The 25,597-nt window shown below is 40.3% G+C and overlaps 1 protein-coding gene and 1 long non-coding RNA gene across 5 annotated transcripts in view; one reads left to right on the top strand and one right to left on the bottom strand.

The window, feature by feature from the left end:
- Positions 1 to 25,597, bottom strand: part of ENTREP2 (endosomal transmembrane epsin interactor 2) — a 463,593-nt gene that overhangs the window by 165,257 nt on the left and 272,739 nt on the right. The window lies entirely within an intron of this gene.
- On the top strand, positions 1,151 to 3,318 carry LOC131516157 (uncharacterized). The gene is made up of 2 exons (XR_009263919.1): positions 1,151 to 1,347; positions 1,694 to 3,318. It is a non-coding gene; the product is annotated as an uncharacterized LOC131516157 (long non-coding RNA).

The raw sequence follows: 25,597 nt of genomic DNA, 5'->3' as shown, positions 1-25,597 counted from the left end.
TATATACTACTTCACATTCAACAGAATAGCTTTAAACAAAAAGGCAGATAATATCAAGTTTGGCAAGGATGCAGAGAAACCTCCTATGTTGCTGGTGGGACCGTAACACGCTACAGCTTCCGTGGAACAGAGTTTTGTTGTGGGGAAGGTGGGGTATGGGGAGTGATTGCTAAAGGGTATATGATTTCTTTTTGGGGTAATTAAATGTGATAAAATTAGATAATGATGGCTGCATAATTCTGAAGTATGCTAAGAAGACATTGTATACTTTAAACAAGTGAATTTTATGATATGTTAATTATGTCTTTATAAACCCGTTTAAAAAAGAACCTGAAGAAGGTCAAGCTGAAGAATCTTTAATAAGATGTTCCTTCTGAAGTGTAATGAGATGAAATCAGAAAAGAAGACTAAGAAAACAGTAATGAGAACCATCAAGTAGATGCAGTTAGGGCACCCAGACTTTCTGGATCAATAGCAACAGAAAGAATTAAAAAAAATTTTTTTTTAATGTTTATTTTTGAGAGAGAGAGAGAGAGAGAGAGCGAGCGAGCAGGGAGGGGCAGAGAGAGAGGGAGACACAGAAACCAAAGCAGGTTCCAAGCTCTGAGCTGTCAGCACAGTGCCTGACATGGGGCTTACACACAAACCGTGAGATCATGACCTGAGCCAAAGTTGGACACTTAACCGACTGAGCCACCCAGGCGCCCCAACAGAAAGATTTTTTTAATTAAAAAGTTAAACTAAAGTGGAGGAGAGTCTACTGTTGAAATAATGATTTCTGCCACTGTCACAAAGATTTTTGTTTATATTTTAGGTGATTAATGAACATCCTTATGCTATATGGTTTATGGAACACAATTTCATCCTTCCTCTGCCACCAATTTCTTTCCTCTGGGTCCTGGAAGACTTCTCACTGGTTAGGTCTCAGCCTCTTCACCTGCAGAAAGGCAGGGCTGAGTTAGGCAAACTTTCAGCTACAAAATATGATTAATATATGAAAGAATTCTAAATCATAAATCATACAAACATATTGGAAGGAAAATAGAAAGCCCATCCTGAAAGTAACATGTAAAGAAATACCTGGTTCCTCATTTATTAGATGTCCATATACTGGAGCATCCTGAGTTTCCCAGAGCATCTGCTCATAAGACAATAAATTTCCTAACTTGGCTCTCTTTTTCTTTAAGTGACACAATTCTGTGACTTCTAGGACAAGTGGAAGTCTCCATTTAAAAACCACTCTAATGTTGAATGAATCTTTAACAGCAGCAAAATATCTTGAGGAAATGGGGGCTTTGGTTGTTCCTGCTGCTTCCTGGCTTCCTGTACCAGAGACATCAGACAAAGGTAGGCTTTGGGGGCTGCATAAATAGCCTTGGCCCTCAAATATTTTTGAGAGAAGGGCAAAATCAAAAATAGGTAATAAAGTCAATTGTGCATGCATTGTGATCCAGTGGTTTCAAAACTGTATCTTCCCACTCACGAGCAAGAACAAGTACCTGTTCTCTCAAAGAGATCTACCATATCAAAACATATCAACCTATACTGTGAAAATTGCCTCTGAGTTAATCATTGTGCAGTATGTATAACTGAATGCAGGATATTCACAAAAAAATGCAAAATAAGTTAACATCTACAAAAGTATAAGTATTTTATGGTATGTGATTTTAAGTTCTTCTCCCTTGCTTCACAGGCTCATTTTTCATTTCCATATACAACACTGAAGACAAGATCTACAATAAAAAATAAGGCAACACCCACCCCCACCCCCAAAATAGCCTTTCAGACACATGCAATGGATTAATAAGGAAGACATACATAACTTGCTTATTGATCTAGCCCAAACTTTGACATAGTCTCCCTTACCCTGATGTCATATCTTTACTACACTATACTGAATTGAATTTAGCTCCTACAGTTTCTTAAATACGACAACCGGAAACAATGAGATTATATACAAGAACTATACAAGGATCGTGAAACTTAATAAAATTTAGAGAAAAAAAATCTAGAAATGTGAGAGTGATTCAGGTGAGACATGTCACCTCATTGACCATGGGGTTCAGTCCACTCACTAATTTGGCTGACCAGATTTCCATGTGTACCTTCTGGAAGCTGCCCATCTGGTAGAAAAAAGAAAATCTTAACTGTAAAAGAAGAAGAAGGAGAAGAACAGCAACAATAGTTTTTTTCAGTTCATATAGTCCAGTAAGTGTGATACTTCCCCCAAAAAATATTTTCAGAAATTAAGAATTGATGTAAAGTATCTTTCTCCCTGGAGGGAATACGAAAGTCAGATGCTCTGTCCTTTGTACATGGGCAACGCTTTCTCTTACCTGGACTTTCTCTCTCTCACCTGGACAAAAAGGTATGATGATCATTGCCTTTCTTAGTATGAAAACCATTCGAATAAGTAAAACCTATGCTCAACCAGAACTCTCACTTCTATCCACTTGTCTTAGACCATTAAAAGACCAATTGCTACTCTAATTCCATGCAAACTTGTGAATCATATAGGGCATATGTGACGACCCTGCTAAGAAGAGAATTTGACCAACTCGTCCCTAGTTCTCTTAGAAGATACCCTCAGAAGCTCAATACTAAAGGAAACTTCAGTCCCGGATCCTCTAAGTGCTTTCCTTGCATGTGCATGAGATGTTTTGGCAGCTCTGTGGAGCTTTCAGAAGCCTTGAACAGAGAAAATAAGAAAGAATGGCATTCCAGGGAATAAACAAGTTTGACCTCAATTGGACAAAAGGAGGTACAAAGCCTGGTGAAGGAAGAAACAGAATAGGTAAAACAGAACACACCCTGTAACACCAGGGGAAAGTAGCAACCTTATAAATACAAACATGTTGGACAGCAAACGTACCAGTGCTGTGCGTGAGAAAGTGATCCAAGGAAGAGAGAAAGCCCTGCACATCGGGTGAGAATCACATGCATCAGGAAAGAAAGAAAGTGCAGAGAAGAACCTGCTGCCTACTTAATGTGCCTGCCCAGCTGGCTTGGCCTCAGTGCTGCATCCAGCAACCAGGAAGCCACCGTGGGAAAGCCAGCCCTAAATGCACAAGAGGCCAAGGAGCTTGGTTTCCTGAAGGATCCCTGCCTCCTGAAGCTGGCAACAACATCTCTTTATCTGGCTGGATAAAGCAGGGCATCTTTCTTTCAAGAGAAACAAGAGGTGTTTTTTTTTTTTTTTTAATTCAGATTTTATTAATCCCACAGGTTTGAGAGAGGTGGCATGGGAAAAGCAAATGTTAGCTAATTAACTGCTTCCTAGGATCCAATCAGTCATTAAAAATGTGCTTATGAAATTTTCTTGAGCTGTTCAGTTGTTTGTAATTATCCAAGTGGTTCATACTACTCATGCATGTTTTCTTTTCCTTTCACATGCACCTGTAAGCAAATTACCTAATTCAGTGTGGTTATTACTTTGGACCTTTAAAAACTGTATATTGAGAAATTTCACACAATGATTAATGTGGATATATCTGTTATGCTTACAGCTAATCCTTTGTGTCCAGGTGTGATTATTAGGTGCAAATTACAGAAATTTAGCCCAACTTATTGCCACTTAATATCAACATCCATTCACATGTTCACTTGATTAATCTTATTCAAGGGCAGTATTTTTTAAATTTATAAATAAATTATACAACCAAAATAACAAGTGACTGGTTTAAGAGTGGACATGTGACCCAGTTCTGGCCAGTGAGATGTGAGGAATATTTTGGTAGTGTGTGTGTGGGGGTGGGGGGGGTCGGGGGGAGTCTGAGAAATGTCTACTTGCTCTCAAAAAGAGGTTCACAGGAAAAAAATCCTCTTCTACACATTTTACATCTGTGTGTAATGCCTCAGGCAGTGGCAATCATCTTGTGACCATGAGTAGAGCTAAGCCAACACATCAAAATATTGAAACTGGCAGAATGAAAAGCTGGAAAAAAGCTGAATCCCGGATGACTTCTCTAGGCTGCTGAACCAACTAACTCTGGAGCAGCCCACCTCTGAACTTGTTATTTGAGATAATTTACCTCCTTTGGCATTGAAGCTTTTGTGAGTTGGGCTTTATATCACTTGTAGCCCAAAGCATCCCAACTGATTTCTGTGGATGAGAGAATCCCAACAAAGGGAATATATCAGTTGGTTGTTCAGATTTCACCTAGTGAAGCCATGGCTCCCAGTCACTAGCCATGTGCCAACCCCTCCACCTAGCTCTGAGATCTATAGACATTTGAACACCAGCTTGAAGCACTGCTGAAGGTAGTGGTACAAGCCCACAAGGTGGCTGTCAGCCTCCCTCTCTGTGCAAAAAGACATTTAGATGTTATCTGGGAACAGGGAGGATCTATGGTTTGCCCAGATATTTACAGTCTGTAAGTTGGAAAGGCAGAATTTGCTTGGAAGTACTGAAGATGCATCCTCATTTTCAGGAACTTCACCCTAGCCTGAGTGATTCCCATCCTCAGCCAGTGGTTCCCTGTGAGTACCTACTGAGGAGTTTACTCCGGCCATACACTAGAACAAGGGGATACTGCAAACTCCCACTGCTCTTACTTTCCAGCAAAGTCATCATTTCTCTATCCACCTGATGGACTTGGAATTTTAGCTTCTCCAGGCCATCCTGCAGGGGACTGAGTCTTTCGTTCACTGCCACTTGGCCTATAGCTGGTCCCTGACCCCTAAGACCTTACTCTATGCTACAAACTTGTTCCCCGTGTTTTCTTGGAAAGAGAAGACAGGAAGTTATAACCTGAGGCTCTGGAGGTTTTCAGGAGTTCCAGTGTGTCCTTGCAGCACCCCCAAGTGACTCATGCAGCACCCCCAAGTCTAGCCCTGTTTCCTGCCTAGAAGTGTTCCTAATATGATGACCAGGGTACAGTTGAGCTCTGACAGCCCCAGGCTGGCCAGCTAGCCACATGTTCTCCTATATCCTGTGGCTACTGATGATGCGTAGCATGTGCCCACAGGCTGACTCACAGTTGCACCCCATGGCTGGCCTATGGTAGAGGTGCATGCTCAGCACAGGAAGCCCAAATCAGTAAAACTCTATAGGCCAAAGGTCAGGCAGTATGGAGGAAGGCTGCATTTTCTGGAAGAGCTCAGAGTGAGAAACTGCCATTCCAAGCCACAGTGGAATGATCCAGGGGGTCTTCCGAGCAGAGAGAGAGCCTGTAAGGCTTGCCTGAGGTGTCACTCCACTGTCCTGTTGAAAGACAAGTTGCAGGGTACCTGGGTAGCTCAGTGGGTTAAGGATATGACTTTGGCTCAGGTCATGATCTTGTTGTTCGTGGGTTTGGGCCCCCCATCAGGCTCTGTGCTGGCAGCTCAGAGCCTGGAGCCTGCTTCAGATTCTGTGTCTCCCTCCCTCTCTGTCTCTCCCCTGCTCACGCTCTTTCTCTGTCTCTCAACAATAAATGTTTACAAAAAAAAAAAAAAAAAAAAGGTTGCAAGGTGGGCCTGAAGATAAGCTAACCCTATTTGATTCTGAAAACAGACACTATCCCTTTCCTCCCCCCTCCCCCTGCCATATCTAAAGCAAGACAATGTAGTTTGCCAGGCCCAGTTACCCCTTCCCCACAGAGGGAAAATACTTCTGCTATCTGCTTCCATCTCTTCCTATTTACCATGGCCTTGAGGGGATCCTGTCATGGCCACCTGCTGAGCCCAAACCAGCATTGGGGAAACTCCAAGCAAAATGATCAGGCAAAGTAAACTCATACATACACCTAAGTACAGTGGTTTTAAGGAAGGAGACAGCCAAATTCCAGAACAAATGGCTACTATGGAGCGCAACCAATAGAAGAAACAGACTAAGACTATCAAAAACATAATGAGGACACACAAGGAGATATTATTAGAGCACAATAAGATACTTCTGGAACAGAGTAATTCTTGATTTTTAAATGTAAAATTCTAGTAGAGGTACTGTAAAAGAGAATGGTCCCTGCTGAAAGCCAAATTACTATTTTAGAAGGCTCAAATGAAAGATACACGACAAAAGTTAATGAAATAAAAATAATAAGTGAAATATCAAGATATAAAGGGCAGAAACAGAAGGCATAATACATAAATCACAGAAGTTGGGGGAGAAAACAAAACATATGACAGAGAATGAGCAAAGAAACTATATCAAAGGAAAAACAAGGCTTTGGATTTGATAGGGTTCTGAAAAGGCAGAATTTAGATCCATCCTGCTAAAATTTCAAGAACAATCCTATCAGCTTCCAGAGAAAATGAGTAAGTTGTTTCTAGAAACAATCAGTTTAACATCACATTTTTCACTTGTAATCCAAAAATTCTCAGCCCAGGCAACATATTATTATGTGAGTACCAAGGAGCAGATTATGGGAGGTGCACAGTGGGAAGCAGTGGTCTCAGGTGTCCTCTCTGAGAACACTCCAGTATAGTCTTGCCAAAGAACCAAATCAAACAAGCACCCATGGGAGGTGAAGACAGAGTTTAGTAAGCAATAGTGAGAACAAATCTTGTAATATTTATTTTAAAATCTTAATGGACAATGATAATGTGAATGTAAATTGTACTACAGTTGCTCATAAGGATTCTTGAAATAGAAGAAGGAAGATTTTGGTAAGAACCCGGACCCAAACGATCTCTGAATACCCCAGGAAAAAGGAGAAGAGTGGGGAGATGGAACAGAAAGAAAAATGACTCTAAGAGTCTTCTCCAGGTGGGGTGAGGTCAAGAGGGTACTGAAAATATTTTAGTGTGAGAGTGTGCTGTTTATTAAGCTATGATCTCTCAGTTCCAAATCCACTGCTCTCTATTTTTTTTAAATTTTTTATTAGTTTTCTTTATTTTTGAGAGGCAGAGAAAGACAGAGTGCATGTTGGGGAGGGGCAGAGAGAGAGAGACACACACAAAATGTGAAGCAGGCTCCAGGCTCTGAGCTGTCAGCACAGAGCCCGATGCGAGGCCAGAACTCACGAACCATGGGATCATGACCTAAGCCAAAGTTGGACGCTCAACCGACTGAGCCACCCAGGCGCCCCTCCACTGCTCTCTAATACTGGGGTTGGATCTCTGTAAGCTATGTTTTTCTTCTGTTAGGTGGCTTCATGTTGCAGTCTTCTAACAGGGGGCAATGGAGTAGCCTGAAAAGTGGGGTAAGGTGTAGGACTTTCTTCTTTCTGTTTGCTTGTTCTTCCTGCCAGTAAGGTCCTAGCAATACCTCTGCCCTGACAGCAACAATTGGTTCCAACTTCTTTCAACACTCCCAGAAACAGCTTTCTTGTGCTCTCACACAGGTATGAACAACAGCAAGGGACGTCCCTATATATATTAGAAGGATAACAGAATATTAATTACAATGTTTGCCAATACATTTGAAAACAGATGAAATGGGCAAATTCCTAGAAAAACATAACCAAATAAAACGTATACAAGACCCTGACAAGGACATTTTGAAAAGTGTGGATAAAAGGCCAGTCTCCCTCCCAAACACATAATCAAAAGCCCTGAACAAAACATTGACAAAATCAAGAGATTCAGCATGAGAAAGCAGAGTTCAATCTAGGAAAGCGAACATTCAAAAATCAATCAAGGTGATTCGTGATTCACTATATTACAGAATAAAGAACTTTACTATGGTCATCTAAAAAAAGAAAGAAAAGTCATAGGAGAAAATTCAGTATCCACTCATGATCTTAAAAAAAAACAGGGGTACCTTGGTGGCTCAGTTGGTTAAGTGAATGACTTCAGCTCAGGTCATGATCTCATAGTTTATGAGTTCGAGCCCTGCATGGGGCTCTGTCCTGACAACTCAGAGCCCAGAGCCTGCTTCAGATTCTGTGTCTCCCTCTCTTTACCCCTCACCCTCCCCTGCTCATGCTCTGTTTCTCTGTCTCAAAAATAAATATACATTAAAAAAATTTTTTTAATACTAACAAAATAAGAAACTTAACAATATTGAAATAGAAGGGAACTTAACTGATCACTACAAACAATATGCACTAAACATCGCTCTTTATTGTGAAATGTTGAAAATGTTCCCTCTGAGATAAGGAATAAATATTATGAAGATTGGGGTGCCTGGGTGGCTCAGTTCGTTAAGCAGCCAACTTCGGCTCAGGTCATGATCTGGCAGTCTGTGAGTTCAAGCCCTGCGTCCAGCTCCGTGCTGACAGCTTGAAGCCTGGAGCCTGCTTCTGTTTCTGTGTCTCCCTCTCTCTCTGCCCCTTCCCCATTCACTCTCTGTCTCTCTCTGCCTTTCAAAAATGAATAAATGCTAAAAATTTTTTTTTAATTATGAAGATTGGAAAGAAACAAAATTGTCTTTTCTTTTTCCAATGACATGATTCTATATGTGGAAAATTGAAAAGAATGTACAGATCAGCCATCAGAACCAATAAGTTATCAAAGTAGTTGGGTATAAGGTCAATAAGCATCAATCAGTTTCATTTCCATTTTTCAATGGCAAACAGAAAATGGAATAAAAAATATATGCCATATGTGATACATTTTCCCAGAGATGGATCTCACATGTGCTTTTGTACTGTAATGTGAGTGGCTGCTTCTCCCATCAAGAGGTGGGGAAAATCGTTTCACCCTTCATGTGTGGACTGACTTCATGGCTTGCCCTGAACAACAGAGTGTGGCAGAAGTTACATCATGTGGATTTTGGAGCCCAGGACTGAAGAGGCCTGTATCTTCTGCTTTTGATCTCTTGGGACACTCCCGTTCACAGAGCTCTCTTTGTCATGGACAGATGCCCCACCTAGACTACTGAATGATGACAGGAGAGGCCCAACTTCAGTGGCATCAAAGTTCCAAATACATATAAGTGAGGCCATTGGGACTATCAGGCATCTTCCAGTCATAATTTGAACACCATCACAGGAGGGACTCCAGGCAAGACAAGCAGACGTAATACCCATAGAACCATCAGGGATAATAAACTATAGATATCTAAGCCATGATATTTTGAGGTGGCTTGTGGCATAGCAATAGATAACTGAACACTATGCACATCGCCAAAATTAAATAAATAAATAAATAAATAAATAAATAAATAAATAAAAGGTAGGATTTATAGCTCTTGAAAGCTATGCAATGTCTCTACTCAGAAAATTATAAAACAAAATATTGAGAGAAATTAAAGATGATCTAAATAAATGCTCATAGGATGGAAAACACACTATGGTAAAGATGTCACTGTCTTTATATTGATTTACAGATCCACTATAACCCATCAAAAATTCTAGCAGAGTTTCTTTGTAGAATTTGACAAGCTGACTACAAAATTTATACAAGAATGCAAAGGACATGAATAACCAAACAACACTGAACAAAAAAAGTGCTTACTTTATTGGATACCAAGATTTACTTATAAAGTTTCAGTTACTTAAGACAATGTATGGTATGGACAAATAGACCAAAAGATCAGAGAATCCAAGAGGTGACCCATGGGTATAAGAACACTTCCACATCACAAAGATGATATTTCATAGCAGTGAGGAAAAGGGCTGTCTTTTGAATAAATGGACCTAGGTCAACTGGATATTCATATGGAAAAATGAAACTATATTTTTTGATTAAAAAAATCAAATCAACTCTCAGTAAATTATAGTTTCCAATGCAAAAGGAAAAGTAATAAAACTATTTAAAGATAACGCAAGACAAAAATCTTTTTAGCCTTGAGGTAGGAAATCTTTATTTCAATCAAGACACCAAAAAGATCATTGTGAGATGAAAAGGCAAGCCCCTGAATGCAAGAAGATAATCCATATATGTGTGTATATAGACACAGCTGACAAATTACAAATAACTGAACAAAGGGCTTATCTCCAGCATATATAAAGAGCTCTTTAAAACAAATAAGTACATACAACACAATGGAAAATGGGCAAGAGCTTTTATAGGTACTTCACAAACGAGGGGATCCAAATGTCAAATAAACATGTGAAAAGGCATTCAGCGTAATTAATAATCAAGGAGATGCAGAATAAAACTATAGTGAGTTACCATATTCACCCACCATATGGCTCAAAGGAAAATAAGTGGCAATACCAAGTATTGGTGATAATGGAGATAATGTAAATGGAACAACCACTTTAGAAAATTATTTGGCATTATCTACTAAAATTGAATCCATGCACCCAGAATTTCACTCCTAAGTGGTGCACAAAATGATATGTAAGTCAGTGTTCATAGCAGCATTATTTGCAATAGTCACCAAATTGAAATAATCCAACTGTCCATCCACAATAAAATACATAAATAAAATATGGGACATACACACAATGGAATACAACACAGCAGGGAGAATTAAGGCACCACATCTAAATGCAACATGAGTTAATCTCATTCCTTCTTCACTGCTTTTGTGGATTCTGCCCTGCCCTGCCAAGACAAAGATACCAGAGGGACCCTCTCAAAAGCCCCTCCTCTCCTCACCATTACAGTGGTCCTAGCCTTACTTGGAGTAAAAGGCAAAGTCCTTTAAATCATCCACCAGTCTCCACACAAGGTAGCCCTTGGTGTGCCTCTAACTTTCCCTTCACACACTCCCCTCCAGCCACACCTCTCCTTGCTGTTCCTGGAGTGTGCCAAGCATGCCCACATGTGGAGGCCTCTACACTGGCTAGTGCCTCTGCCTGGAAAGTTCTCCCCACCCCCCCTCACTTCCTTAGGTCTCCAGCAACAGGAGAGCACCTCTCATCACTCTATTAAATAGCTCCCCAGTCCTCACACTCCCTATCTATTTCCTGGTTTTCCTTTTTCACTCTAACACCTGCATGTGACATAGGATTTATCTATGTTTTTCCATCTCCCCTACCTAAAATAAAGCTTCATGAGAATGGGAATTTTGTCTATTTTTTTCATCACTATATCCTCAGCATCCAGAACATTTCCTGGCACACAGAAGGTGTTCAATAAAATCCTGTTTAAGAGCGACCACATAAAAGGTCCTAAAATGACTGATGCTCTCTATCCTTAGGAGGAGCTTCTCTACCAGTGCAGGCCTCACTGGGGGGTCCCCTACCTCTCTGAACCTGTGACTGTTTCTCCCCTTGGACAGTGGATTTCTATGGAAGGGAAGTCTCGTGCTTCAGCCCGAGGATGGTTCAGACCAGCAGTCAGCACTCTGGGAGTTGCAAAGAGGGAGGCTGAGATGGCAGATGGAGATGCAGCCTCACCCTTCTCCAGACCCTCACTTAATACCAAGTAGTTCAATGTCCATTTAAAATGTCAGGCTAAAAGAACAAAAGGAAATGTTATTGCTATCTTTTTAAAGCTACACAGAGTGAAGCCCCGTGAGAGCTTAGAAACTGTCCACCACCTAAACAGTGGGACACAATCTCAGCTCCCATCTCATGTTTTTCTGATTTTCTACAACTAGACACTGCCTTGAGTGCTATATTTTATATCCCACTTTCCCACCTTCAATAAAATTCACCTGTATCACTCAAAGGATACCTAGCTGAGGCCTGATTGTAATTTTGCCAATACTTTCAGGACCTTAACAAGTTATTTCGCCAATATATGAATACCAACCATCACAGGCTTTGGTTCCATAATTTCATATATGAATTTTAATAGGATTAGGTCACAAAACACAAAAATGTACAATAATATAATGGGGAGATATATTTTGGGATTGGAAAATACAGAGGTTCACCACTGCATATCTTGGTTTAAAAAGGAACAGAGCAGGGGAGGATAATGCTTCTTTCATTTCTCACTTCTTTTCTAGTCTTAGGTATTCCTTTTTTCCCTCCACCCAGCAACGGTTGAATACCGCCACCCACATCCACTTCCCACCTCCAACCCCCCACCCTTACTTTCCTTCCCACAAGTGACATCAAGGGCAGGGTGGAAACCCGAGAGAGGATTTCTCCCCTCCATTTCGCCATTCCCCCTTAAGACAAACCAGGAAGCAGCTGCGGCTCCAAATCGGGCCACCTTAACAGTAGAGTAATGGTCTGGCCTCCAGCCAAGCCCCACCTCCGTTCCAGCTCTCGCTCCTCCCCCTTCTCCTCCCGCACTGCTCCGGGAGAGCTGGTGAGCCGGAGTCTGGCCCGAGTTGGCTGGAGCTGTTGCCATGACAAGCATTTTCTTAAGAAAGCTCTGCTGTTGAGACCGTCCAAAGCTGGGGGTTGAGGAGGGGAGCACGAACTTCCTGGGAAACGATCCCTCCGAAGAGAGCTAGGCCGGAGACACCCGTCCAGCTCCCCTGCACCCATTTTCTTCCAGGAACCTGAGAGGTCCTTCCCTTTGGGAGGGCTGGGGGAGGAGACCCAGCCCACTCCCCGGCAAAAAAAAAAAAAAAAAAAAAAAAAATGTGATTCTAAAAAATGCCGATGCAGGTCAAATAAATTTGCCATGGAAAACAAGATAAAAAGCAAAGCTTCCTGCTTCTCAATACTACTTAGTATTAAAATACAGTGATGACCCTCTCTCTTCTGCAGCAATGCACACAGAATCTGTTTGACAGACCCTGTGTCAATGATGCTGTCACATAAACACACCAGCAGGATGGTTCTGTATGATTCACAGCATGACAGCCATTGCTTATCATGACATCCAGTCTGGATTAAAATCCTCCTGGGTGGCAAACATTATTGTAGAGGACAGAACACGGAGGTGGGCATATGTACTAGGTACGTAGGTTTGGGTTGTGATAGAAATCCATCTCTCTGTCCTTGGCTTTGCTCTCTCCCTGGAGCATGGCTTTTGTCACACACAGGGAGCACAAAAGTAGGTGGCACTGAGCAGCACATTTCAAACTCTGCCAATGGAGACACACTGACTGTGGGACACCCTGATTTAAGTCCAGATATCCTGAGGAGCAGAACTCTTTAGCCTACTGTGCGCTAGTTGCTATATCCAAATCAATACACTCATCTTGTCCTCACAGGGGGCCTTGTAGCAACTGCAAAACAGCAAAGAGATGCTGGGCCTATGATCCTACTGTTCCTTGTAGCCTGACCTCCACTCCTCACCCCCCTCATGTGGTCACCAGGGAGTCCTGCAGCCTAAGGCCGGCAGCAAAAGCCTCTAACCTATAGGCCAGGTGCCCAGAGCCAAAGAGGACGTAATGAATCACATCAGAATGAGACCCCTCTGGTGGGACAGTCCACCCAAGGAAACCAGAGCTCAGAGCCTAGGAAGCGAGGATGGAAGACCAGGAATGAAGAAACAGGTGTAATCAGGAAGGGCAAAGCAAGACTGGCAAATCCTGGAAACACGCCAGGGTTCTGGAAGTTCAACGCATGTGGAATGTAGGAGCAGAGCCTAACATTTAGAGGCTAGCACCAAGAATGAACCAACTCTGCCTTCAGCCACACCCCCACCCTGCTAGTAAACTACAAGTACACTGAGGTGGCGGGGGTGGGGGGGTTGCGGGGGGGTGGGATGGAAGCCCAGGCACGTAACTGCACCTGTCCTGGTGCAGCTATATAGGTCAGTGGTGGGGAAGGAATCTGCCCTCAGCACCCTTGGTGAGGAAATGAGAAGAACATGTGCCTCTTCTGATATGTAGACCAAGTTCGCAGTACCTTAAAGGTTTGGTTGACAAATATGGAGACTTTCACAGAACATTTCCTAGATGCAGATCCAGTCACTGTTATTACCCGGGAAACTGAACAAGCACATATAAAAGATAAGGGCCAGATCTCAGTAATAAAAGTTCCATAAGTACAAAATTATATTAAAATAATATATTTATTTTAATTATAATTATATGTGACTTTTTAATATATAATATATATACACTTTTTATATATAATTATATAATATGAGTTTTTGAAGAGTTCCAATGAAGTGATTGATGTAAAACATCATGCTTTTTTTCCCCCAAGGAGACTGAATGTGTCTTATTTACAATTACTCAGAAAACAACAAAAGTGGCAGGACCTTCCTGTTCTTGGGGCACAGGTCACAGTTGGCTGAGGGATGATTTCTCATCTGTGGGAGAGGAAGTCCTTAGCAATGCTGCAGCCAGCCTTCCTGCAGCTCTGGAACCTAGAAGCTCCTCCACTAAAAGTGGAGGAATGCATGATCCCCGCCACGTTGGAGGGGGTGGTGCACTGGCCCCCCAGGCACTGAGAACCAAACTACCAGAAGGGAAAGAAGAGGGACAAGATGACAAGGCCAGTACATGAAGATCCTCAGATTTAGATCTCATTCCCAAAGCACTGGAAAACCAAGAACAGTCCAGCCTCTACCTTGCCTGAAATGTCAGATCCTCAGAGTGCTGAACTGGAGTCTCACAAGGACAATAGGGAGCAAGGGCTTCTGGGACGGCACAGGGAAAAGTTGCATGGCCCCATGGAGAGCTGCATTCCCCAAGACTGGGAAGAAGTCATGGGGGTGAGGTCCCCCTGAAGTGGCAGAAGCCTGCAACCCTCTCTCACCCGGTGTTCTTGGAAGATGCTGAGTACAAGGGTAAAGAATTGGACCACCAAGGGCCATAGCCCTGAGAGAGGAGAGGGGCTCCCTGCAGCCCACCCAGAGCCACTTAGGCAGCAGTGGAACAGCTAGCAGCCACGGCATCTCCAGGTGGGAGAAACAAAGGCTGATGCGGAGGTCCACTGTGCAGGAAGAGGTACAGAACCAGAAATCACCTGAGTTTAAAAAATGTAAGAAGAGACAAGGAAACAAAGCCACTATCTTGAAAAGATATCTGCCCTCCTGCACTCACTGCAGTTTATATATTTATATTTTCTAAATATATTTTCTTAATATCTAAATAAATATAGAATATTTATATATTCTAAATAGCCAAGATAAGTGAAACTAAGTGCCCACTGAGGAATGAATGGATAAAGAAATTGCATATGTATGAATGTATATGTAATATACATATGTATATATAGTGGAATATTATTCAGGTATAAAAAAGGAGGAAACTCTGCCATTTGGAACAACATGGACAGACCCCTAGAGTATTATGCTAAGTAAGTCAGAAAAAGACAACTCTTTGTAGAATCTAAAAAAAAACCCACAAATATATGTGGAATCTAAAAACTACAAATTCATACATATGGAGAACATATTGATGGTTATCAGAGGTGGGCAAAATGGGTAAAGGTGGTCAAAAGGTACAAACTTCCAATTATAAGAGAAGTCCCAGGGATGTAACGTACAGCATGGTGACTCTAGTTAACAATACGGTGATGTATATTTGTAATTTGCTAAGAGAGTAAATCGTAAAAGTTCTCATCATAAGAAAAAATATTTTTAATGGTGTGAGGTGATGGATGTTAACTAAACTGTGGTAATCGTCTTGTGATATATACATACATCAAATCATCACGCTGTACACCTGGGAATAACACAATGTTATAGGTTAATTATATCTCAATAAAATTGGAGGAAATTGTTTTTTAATTAACAACTGCATTATTTCTTTGATGACTGTAATGGTGTAATCTGTACTCAATGCAACAGGTTTTGAATAAGGAAATATCATGAGAAGAATATATATCTCTCAAATATGAAGGATACACTGTTTCTTCTATAGCAACAAATGAGCCAACGAATGGGTCTAAAGCTAGAGCTCCTTCTGTTTTTTTTGCAACAGTAATCTGGTTTTATTGAAATTATACTTCAAAATTTGTGTCATTAATGTATGTAATTATACTTAGAAAACAAAATGCAGATATATATTGTTTGTTCCAGGTTGTATATAATCATTTTTCTAAGTGATATCATGATTCATATTCTCTAATTTCCCTGACTCGATCACCATGCTAAGAAATCATAACTTTCTTAAAAGGAATTTACATACAAAGCATAAAATTCATCTCTTCTCTGTGCTCTGTCCAGTGATCCCTGCCTGTTCTGACCATTCTCACTTTTTACTTTTATGATTACTTAACATTTTTTTTCTAAAAAGGGTAGTTCATTTTTAATTAATTCTAACTTTATTAATTCAACTCTCATTTTAAAGCTATGTTCACTTAGACATATTTTCTTAATTTAAGAATGCCCAAGATCCACCTGAAAAAACCCTCTAAGACTCTAGAGTCAAAATAAAAACTGTTTTGATCATACATTACACATTTCTGTAAATTTGATGGCACTGACCAAAAAAAAAAAAAAAAAAAAAGAAACAAACATAACTTGTTCAGAGTGTATAATACAAATCTAAAAAGTGAAATAAATGCACCCAGCTATGAACTAAAGGTGCAGCGATAATACTAAAACATATAATGTTAAAAAATGGATCCTTTTGTCTCCTTTTCAGTGGCTTCCCCCCTAGGACTGAGAAGGAAATATCAGGTGCCAAAGGCTCATATTCCAAGGGGTGGACAAGACTGTGCAGCTCCTGGGAAGAGGGCTGGGTGGGTTAGGAAATCCCTCAGAGGCTTAGGGTGGAGTGGGGACAAGATGGATCTAAGTAGAAGCAAGTCCCCCCTTCTCCCTCTCTCCCCACCAAGTCTGGTCAGACTGGTGTGCTCCTCCCTGGGGTAACCCAGAATCAGGTCAGCAGGGGTCACTGAGTTCAGCCTCAGCTCCTAAAACACATCCAGGATCCTCAGCAGACAATTGATGCACCATAAGAAGCAACTTCTATCGTGGTGCCAGACTTTCATAATTATGGAATTTGGAAACAAATGATGTGTAATTGACTTGAAGGATAAATGATATGTAAACAAATAAACATAAATATAGGAAACATTCCAAAACAGAGTGTTCCAGAATTGAAAAGACTTACAAGTTGCTCAAAGATTCCAAAACCTTTCTTCTTTCTTGTAGGAAACACCCTACTTGCAGCAACTCCCTTTTCCCATTTTCTGTGAAAGGCGTTAAAGTGGTTGGCAGGAAAAAAATGGGATATAATTATTTTTGGAAAGCAGGATAAGGTTATAAATATGCCCATTATGAAGCTATTGTGAGAGCTCTTCATTAATTTTTCATTCATTTGAAAATCTAATATAAAGTAGTGTGGCTGCTGATGGACTTAAACTTTATCAAGTTCCATTAGAATTAATTCTTATCTGCCGTCAGTGTAAGTGAGCTGCACAGGCCCGTTAAAACACTGGAGTCTGCGCTTCTCTGAGCCAGCATCACCCTACTTAAAAAAAGTCAGTAAATGGGGACCTTACATTTCACATCCTATGATGAAAAGATAGATGAAAAGGTAATCATGATAAATGAAATCGTTTTTGTGGGTCTTGGTAATCATATACATTTCTTAAAATGACTTTCTTAAATTTTCCAAAAAACGTATTTGTCTTTCATTCTCCTCATGGGATTTTACCAGAAAAGGAGCCTCCAGAAAATGCCGTATTACATCAGATATTTGTAGTGAGGATGAACAATGAAAACATGCTACAAACTGAGCAAACATCAAAAGTGAAAAAGCACAGAGAAAATGGACATCGGTTTATAGCTTAACTACACAAAGTTGGACAAAGATCCCAGGGCTTCAAAAGTCCTGCTTTCCTGGAGAACTCCAGGGAGCTATAATTTAATTGATAACCATGGAGTCAAGGGCAACATCCGGAGCCACAGACTCAGACATAAAACTTAGTATAAAAATTTTAAAACTTTGCCCATATGCTAATAGCCTGTCAATCTACTATGAATTAGAATAAAATTACAGGAGAGCAGATAGTATAGGGAACAGAGCACTCTGATGACCTGAAATTTTTGTTGAAGAATACCTTAAGGACACAAGTAAAAGTTTTCAGCCTTAGCAAATAGAAAATACTGAGTGTCAACTAATGTTTATTTGATGCATCAAGACCTCTCCGTACTTCAAGGAAGTCCCTAAAGATTAGCAATGCTTTTCATGAATTTTGTTAAATGAAATTACCTTTATTTTTTTATTTTATAGCAATTATTATTTTAGCAATGAGCACTGCAAAGAAAAACTCCTTTGCCACCAAGAAAACCCCTTCTGATGTTTTGAAGCAAAAATATGAATAGCATGGTTAGAAAATTCAAACTGTGAAGAGAAAGACTAAATGAGAAGGTAAGATCTCCAGTATCACCTGAATTCCAGTCTTGATACTTCCATTGGTATCTTTTGACTCCTTCCAGAAAACACCGCCAATTTTATGTCTATACATATTTCCTTTGATTTTTCCCCTTCATTTTAGAGTTACGTTTATTAAAAATTTTAAAGGAATTTTGGATCTATATTCAAGATAGATATGGCCCTATAATTTCCCTTTATCATAAGGCCCTTGTTAGCTTTGGTACTAAAGTTATGCTGCCTTCATAAATGCAATGGGAGGGGCATGTGGGTGGCTCAGCTGGTTAAGCATCAGACTCCTGATTTCAGCTCAAGTCATGATCTCGTGGTTTGTGAGTTCGAATCCATGCTGACCCTGCTTGTGTTCTCTCACTCCCTCTCTCTCCACCCCTTCCTTTGCCTCCACTCTCTTTCTCTCTCAAAAAAAGTAAATAATAAGACATAAAATAAAATAAAATAAAATAAAATAAAATAAAATAAAAGCAATGGAAAATAATCCCTCTTTTTCTATTCTCTGGAAGAATTCATGTACAATATACACAATTTCATCCTTAAGTGTTTAGTAGAATTTGCCAGTGAAGTCCTCTAGGCCTGAGATATTTAATTATGGGGAAGGAATTTAATTATGAATTCAATTTCTTTAACCGTTAATTCAAATTTTTTATTTCTTCTTGTGTCAGTTTTGGTAGTTTGTGTTTTTCTATGCATTCCTCATCTTATGTAAATTTTCAAATGCATTGTCATGAATTTGTTGACAATATCTTTCATTGTCTTTGTAATGTCTGCAGGATCTTAAGTGATATTTCCTGGGGCACCTGGGTGGCTCAGTCGGTTAAGTGTCCGACTTCGGCTCAGGTCATGATCTCACAGTCCGTGAGTTTGAGCCCCGCGTCGGGCTCTGTGCTGACAGCTCAGAGCCTGGAGCCTGTTTCAGATTCTGTGTCTCCCTCTCTCTCTGCCCCTCCCCCATTCATGCTCTGTCTCTCTCTGTCTCAAAAATAAATAAAACGTTAAAAAAAATTAAGTGATATTTCCTTTTCATTTCTGATATTAGTAATTTATCCCTTTGGTTTGGTTTCTTCAACAGTCTTGCCATGGATTTATCAATTTTACGAGTTAGCAACAAACCTTCTTTGGCCTTTATTCATCCTTTTTATTATATGTTGAAATTTTATTTGGTTACTTTCTGTACTTATCTTTACTCTTTATTATTTCTTCCTTATTAAATTTCCATTTAATTTTAAGTTGTTTTCCTAAATTCTTGAGAGGAATAGTCATTAATTTTCAGCTTTGTTTCTTCTCTCATATATACTTCCAAGGCTATAAATTCCCTCTAAACACAGCATTACTTGTATCTCATTAGTTTTGATATAATCATTCAGTTCGAAATATTTTCTAATATTGATTGTTATTTCTTCTTTGATCCATAGGCTATTTAGAAGTATAGTACTTAATTTCCAAGCATACACAGCTTTCTTTTTTTTAATGTTTATTTATTTTTGAGAAAGAGAGAGATAGAGTATGATGGGGAGGGACAGACAGACAGGGAGACACAGAATCTGAAGCAGATTCCAGGCTCCAAGCTGTCAGCACTGAGCCCAACACAGGGCTCGAACCCACGAACTGCAAGATCATGACCTAAGACAAAGTCGGACACCCAACTGAGTCACCCGGGTGCCCCATATACAGAGCTTTCCTAGTTAGCTTTTGGTTATGTAGTTCTAGCTCAATTATACTGTTCTCAGAGACCACACTCTCTTCTGTTTCAAACCTTTGACATTTGGTGAAGCTTGCTTTATCGCCCTGCATATGGCCAATTTTTATAAATGTTCTAGGAACCATGTGCATTCTGCTGCTGCATTCTTTTATTGTTTCAACACTAAATGTGCATCCCAAGACACTGAAGTTTCATCTGTTCATTTTAAAAATTGTTATGACTTTTTGTCTTTTTTTACTCTCAATCCTTCCCTCTTCCTTATACTTTATCTGTTGAAGGACCTCAGGCATTTCATCTGTAGTCTCCTGTATGGATTCAATGATTGTCTACTTTTGGTGCAGTTCAAAATGTGTATTTCTCAGATGAATTTCTTATAAATAAGCAATAACAACAAAAAAAATAAGCGACAGGATTTAGAGGCCTGATTGGACTCAGGTTCTTTCTCTTTGGTAAGATGACAGGTCATACTGTATTCAATCACAAGAAAGCTTGTCAAATTTGGCTGCCAATGCCCAGATTCATTAATATACTGGAAGTTGCAAAGTAATGATACTCTAATTATATTATTTCTTCCTCATTTATTAGTCTGAATTCTTTCATATGGAGATGGACCTATTTATCTACTGTGATTAAATCTTTCTCTTTATTTAGTCTTCAAGAGAATAAATTGGTTCTCTAGCATCATCTAGGAGTAGAAATCCACTTTTTGTAAAGATCATTATGAACCCATAGATCAAAATACATTTAATATGTTTCACTCCTCTGCAATTTTATTCCTTTTGATGAACATATTGTCCCAATTTTGGCCAGTAAAAGCTTTCCAATTGTCTTTTGTCAATGTCTCAGGTCATTTTGGTTGTTTGAAATTTGTTCTCTAATGAATTCATCTAGTAAGTTTTGATTGTATGCTGGAAATTGTGGCTATGATACTGTTAGAATCTGGATTTTAGTTTCTTCCTTCAGAGAGTGAATTTAATTCTAGCAAGTAGTTGATTTAGTGGTGGATAAGCTCAATCCTTTTGAGCGTCTTTTTAAGATTTATTATGATGGGTCTAGAGCAGGGATTGGCAAACTTTTCCTCTACAGTAAATATTTTACATGTTGTGGGTCATGTATTTTCTCTGTTGAATATTTTTCTTCATTATTATTTTAAAAAATATAACACTTTAAAAATGTAAAAATAATTCTTAGCTCATGGGTTGAACAAAAGGCAAACATACCATATTTGGCCCATGAACCATAGATTGTCAAACCACGGTCTAGAGTAATCCTTACTCTAGAGCTAAGGTAGATCTACTCTGAAGCCATGATCTTTCTGGGCTGTGAGCTCAGTGCTCAGGCTGTTCAGTGATGTCTGCTCATGGTTGGAACTCCTTGCCTTATTGTGCAACTTCTGGAATCTGTTCGGCTCATTGCCCTCTAGCAGTTCTTCTCTGTCAGGGCCTGCAGAATCTCACCCTGCATATGTACAGCTAAATTATTTGGCTAAATAACTGGGGACTCTTATGAAGACTTCGGGAGCTCCTTCTATGTACAGCTCTCTTCTCTCCAATATGCTTCCCTACAAACTCCTTTTACTTTAGCAGCTCAATACTCTGGTCTCAGTCCCCCAACCTCAGTGAGACAACTGTGCTCTGCTTAGGCTCCATTTCCTTCCATTGTAGCGTGGAAAGTGCCTTAAGGCAGAAAACTAGGATGACTATAGAACTCACTTATGAATTTCTCCTTTCTGAAGGATTGTAGTTTTGCACCACTTATTATCTAATATCAGAAAACAATCGCCTCATTTATTTTGTCCAGTGTTATAACTGTTCATAGTGGGAGGATGAATTCAATTCCAGTTACCTCACCATGGTGGGCAGCAGAAGTCTCTGAGAAGGCTTTTAAAATAACGAGTTCTTTAAATTTTTGAGAGTCTTATTTGTTTTTATAAAATTTTTTTTACATTTATTTATTTTTGATACAGAGAGACAGAGCACAAGTGGGGGAGGGGCAGAGAGAGAAGGAGACACATAATTGGAAGCAGGCTCCAGGCTCCGAGCTGTCAGCACAGAGTCTGACGTGGGGCTCGAACTCAAAAACCGTGAGATTATGACCTGAGCCGAAGTCAGGCGCTTAACCAACTGAGCCACCCAGGCGCCCTTTGATAGTCTTATTTGTGAGATATATACAGGTAGATGATAACATTTTAAAAACAGTGTTTCCAGCCACACACCTTTACAAATGAAATTATACTTACAGAATAGAAAACTGCTTTTGTTTTTGCTTTTCTTGATAAATGTAATAGTGAAATGTCTTTTAATAATGCAAATGGATTTCAAATCTGTTCAGAATTATTCATATTTCCACAGGATCATGGTACTGTAATTTGCAGAATCTGCTTGCCCTGTGGGATTATTTGCCCTGTGGTTAGTAGAGACAGCACTGAAAGGACACATTAGCTCAGACAACCAGAAGTATCTGATACAGATGAAGACGGAATTTTGATGCCACCAACTATAGCTACACCCTCCAGGAACTTGGCCTTTCTGAAACCCCAACCACCCACAACCTTGGGACAGCTGGAATACAAACTCCTTCATCAGCTCCATGGGCCTTGAGCCCTCCATGAGCAGCACAGTTTCAGAGTATCATGATGGTAGAGGGAGTGCTCGATGTTGTTCCCTGCAGAGACCATGGCATGTACTTTCAGAACCAGCTTCTTTTGGGGCACCCTTCAAGGAATCTGAGATATGGGAATCCACCAAGCCACCCGAAAACACCTATAACAGGTTCATTTATGGGATATCAGTGTTCCAAAGCATACCACCCGGTAAATTCTTATTTGGCCAATTCTCTACTAATGAATGCTGTAGTGTTAAGCCACGCAATTTGCAGTACTTTGTTACAGCAGCCCTAGGAAACCAATACCTATTCCAATGCAGTTGTTACTTTAAATGGGATTCATTACATCTATATGTCATCTCAGTGAACACTGACATCTTCATAGTATTGAATACATTGAGTATTTATCTATTATTTATGTTTTAAAAAATACGTTTTATGATTTTCTGTAGAGTTCCAGAGTTTTTATTTTCCTATAGGTTATTAATATTTCTTGTTAATTTTAGGACTAGGTATTTTACAGTTTTGCAAATATTTTTTAAAAGGATCTCCTTTTCAGGGCACCTGGTGGCTCAGTCAGTTAAGCTTCCAACTCTTGATTTCAGCTCAGGTTGTGATCTCACAGTTTATGAGATTGAGCCCTGTGTCAAGTTCCGTGCTGATGGTGTGGAGCCTATTTCGGATTCTTCTCTCTTCCTCTCTCTGACCCTCTCCTGCTCATTCTCTCTCTCTCTCTTTCTCAAAATAAATAAATAAAACTTTAAAGAAGGATCTCCTTTTCCAGTAAATGTTCTAAGGAGTTTTGTTTTCTTTTTTTAAGTTTATTTATTTTGAGAGAGAGAGAGAGCACAAGTAGGGGAGGGGCAGAGAGAGACAGAATCCCAAGCAGGCTCTGCACTCATAGTGGGAGCTAAGGTAGATCACCCCCCCATGTGGGGCTCGAACCCACAAACTGTGAGATCATGACCTGAGCTGAAGTTGGACGCTTAACCAACTGAGCCACCCAGGTACCTAAAGGAGTTTGCTTTTTAAATTAAGTATCACCCTGATTTCTAGCATTCTCACATTTGTCGTTCTGTTGAAATTGTACAAAACCTCTGAATCATCTTTAACCTTTCTCTTTTTCTGAATCCCATGTCCAAACTTTCAGGAAGTTATGCAGATTACCCTAAATGAAATCATTTCTCATTAGCCCCACTGCTACCCCCCATGTGATTCAAGCTACCACCATCTCTTATCTGGGTTACTATTTGTACTAATCAGTTATCCAGAGAAACTGAACCAACAGGATGTGTGTGTGTGTGTGTGTGTGTGTGTGTGTGTGTGTGTGTATACACAGAGAGAGACATTTGTGTGTACGCACATACACACACACACACACACACACACACATACACAAACACACACAGGGTGGGGGTGGGGGGAGAGAGAGAGGAGGGGAGCAGGGAGATACTGTCTTGAAGAACAGGATCACATGATCATTGAGGCTTGGCAAGTCCAAAATCGGACAGGCCAGCAGGCTGGAGACCTGAGAAAGAGTTGCAGTTCAAGTCCAAAGGCAGTCTGCTGACAGAACTCTTTACTGCTCAAGGGAGGTCAATCTTTGTTCTATTAAGGCCATCAACTGATTGGATGAGTCCCACCACATTATGGAGGGGAATTTGCTTTAGTCAAAGTCCATCAATTTAAATGTTACTCTCATCCAAAAATCTTTCACAGAAACATTCAGAAAAATGTTTGACCAAACATCTGGATACCTTTGGCCCAGCCAAATTGACACATAAATTAGCCATCACACCGTTATGGCCCCCTCACTGGTTTTCCTCCTTGCATGGCTCCCCTGCATTTCATCTCTACTCAGCAGTCAGATGATCCTTTGAAAAGTTAAATCAGACCATGTCACTACCTGCTTAACATTCTCCAGTGGCTCCCTGTTTTACAAAAAGTCAAAGTCCTTCAGGTTACCTAAAAGGAGCTACATTTTCTTTTCTGCTCCTTTCCCCTACGGCCTCATCTTCCACTTCCTCCCATGCTCACTTGCCTCTCACCACAATGGCCTCCTGGATATTTTTAGAACCCGTCACTCCCACTCAAGGCCTTTGCACTGACTATTCCTTCTGTCTCAGATATCCACATGGCTAATTCTTTTACTTCCTCATTCCTTCACTTGGTCCAAGTATAGCCTGCTCAACGAGTCCTGCTGTCACCACCATATTTAAAATAGCAACCTCTCCTCTAATCACTCTCTCTCTCAGAGTATAGTATATCTCTTAGAGAGTATAGTATATCTGTACTATATTCCACCTGTTCCTTTTTCCCTAGCACATATCACTTTCAAACATACAACATTCTTCTTTTAATTTTATTACTCAACACCATCATTAAGATATCAGCTCTCTGTCTGATCTGTTCACTGATACATCTTACATGCTCAGAATAGTGCGAGTAGTTAGAAGGTGATAATAGCTGTTGAATGAATGAATAATGAATAATGAATGAATGAATGAATGAATGAACAAATGACTTATAAAATACAAAGATACATTTCTTAATAGATTTCTTGGTCAGAGTTTTTGGTTCCAGTTAAGATGGGACAAGCACATTCCACCCTCTCTCGCCAACTGTTTACAACTCAAAACCCTGGGCAGAGTGTACAAAACAATGATCTTAAGAGTCTGAAAAGTTAATAAGAGTAGGTAGACTGAGTAAGGAAACTGAACCTCAAAGAATCATATGATGATGGATTCCCTACTTTTTGTTTGTTTTTAGTTTTGTTTTCTCCCACCAGTATCCTCTGGCTTAGATTCTTAGACGTTCATACAGACATAAAAGTTCCAAGAAAAAACTCATTCTATTTGTTCAGAGTCCTCTGGAAAGGGACAAGAAGGGGCAACTGTTAGACCGAATTATTTGGATTCTCCTGGCCCTCCTGAGGAGAGCCTGCAGTGGAAGCTACAGTGACAGGAGCTGGTGCTGGGGTGGTGGGAGGTGGGCTGGGGTGGGAGGAGGGTGGCCACACTGACCCCCCCAACCAAGTTCTTTCCTCTCACACTCTGCTCTGAGGCAAATGCAGTAATGGGAAGTACATGAGAGTGGGGGAATGCAAAACCCTACATTTTATGGTCAGATCACTGATAAAAGGTGCCTCTTGGAAGCAGGAGAAAACTCAAACAGCTTTTGAAAAAGAACAGTGTTGTAGAGCTCACAGTACATGATCTAAAGTCTTACCGTAAAGCTACAGTAATTGATATAGTATGGGACTGGCGAAGGGTAGATACACAGATCACCGGAGCAGAACAGAGAGCCCAGAACATCTTTTCACAGAAATG

Source organism: Neofelis nebulosa, chromosome 7 (genome assembly GCF_028018385.1).
Source record: "Neofelis nebulosa isolate mNeoNeb1 chromosome 7, mNeoNeb1.pri, whole genome shotgun sequence".
NCBI classification, from domain to species: Eukaryota; Metazoa; Chordata; class Mammalia; order Carnivora; family Felidae; genus Neofelis; species Neofelis nebulosa.
This window is presented reverse-complemented; position numbering and strand designations above follow the sequence as displayed.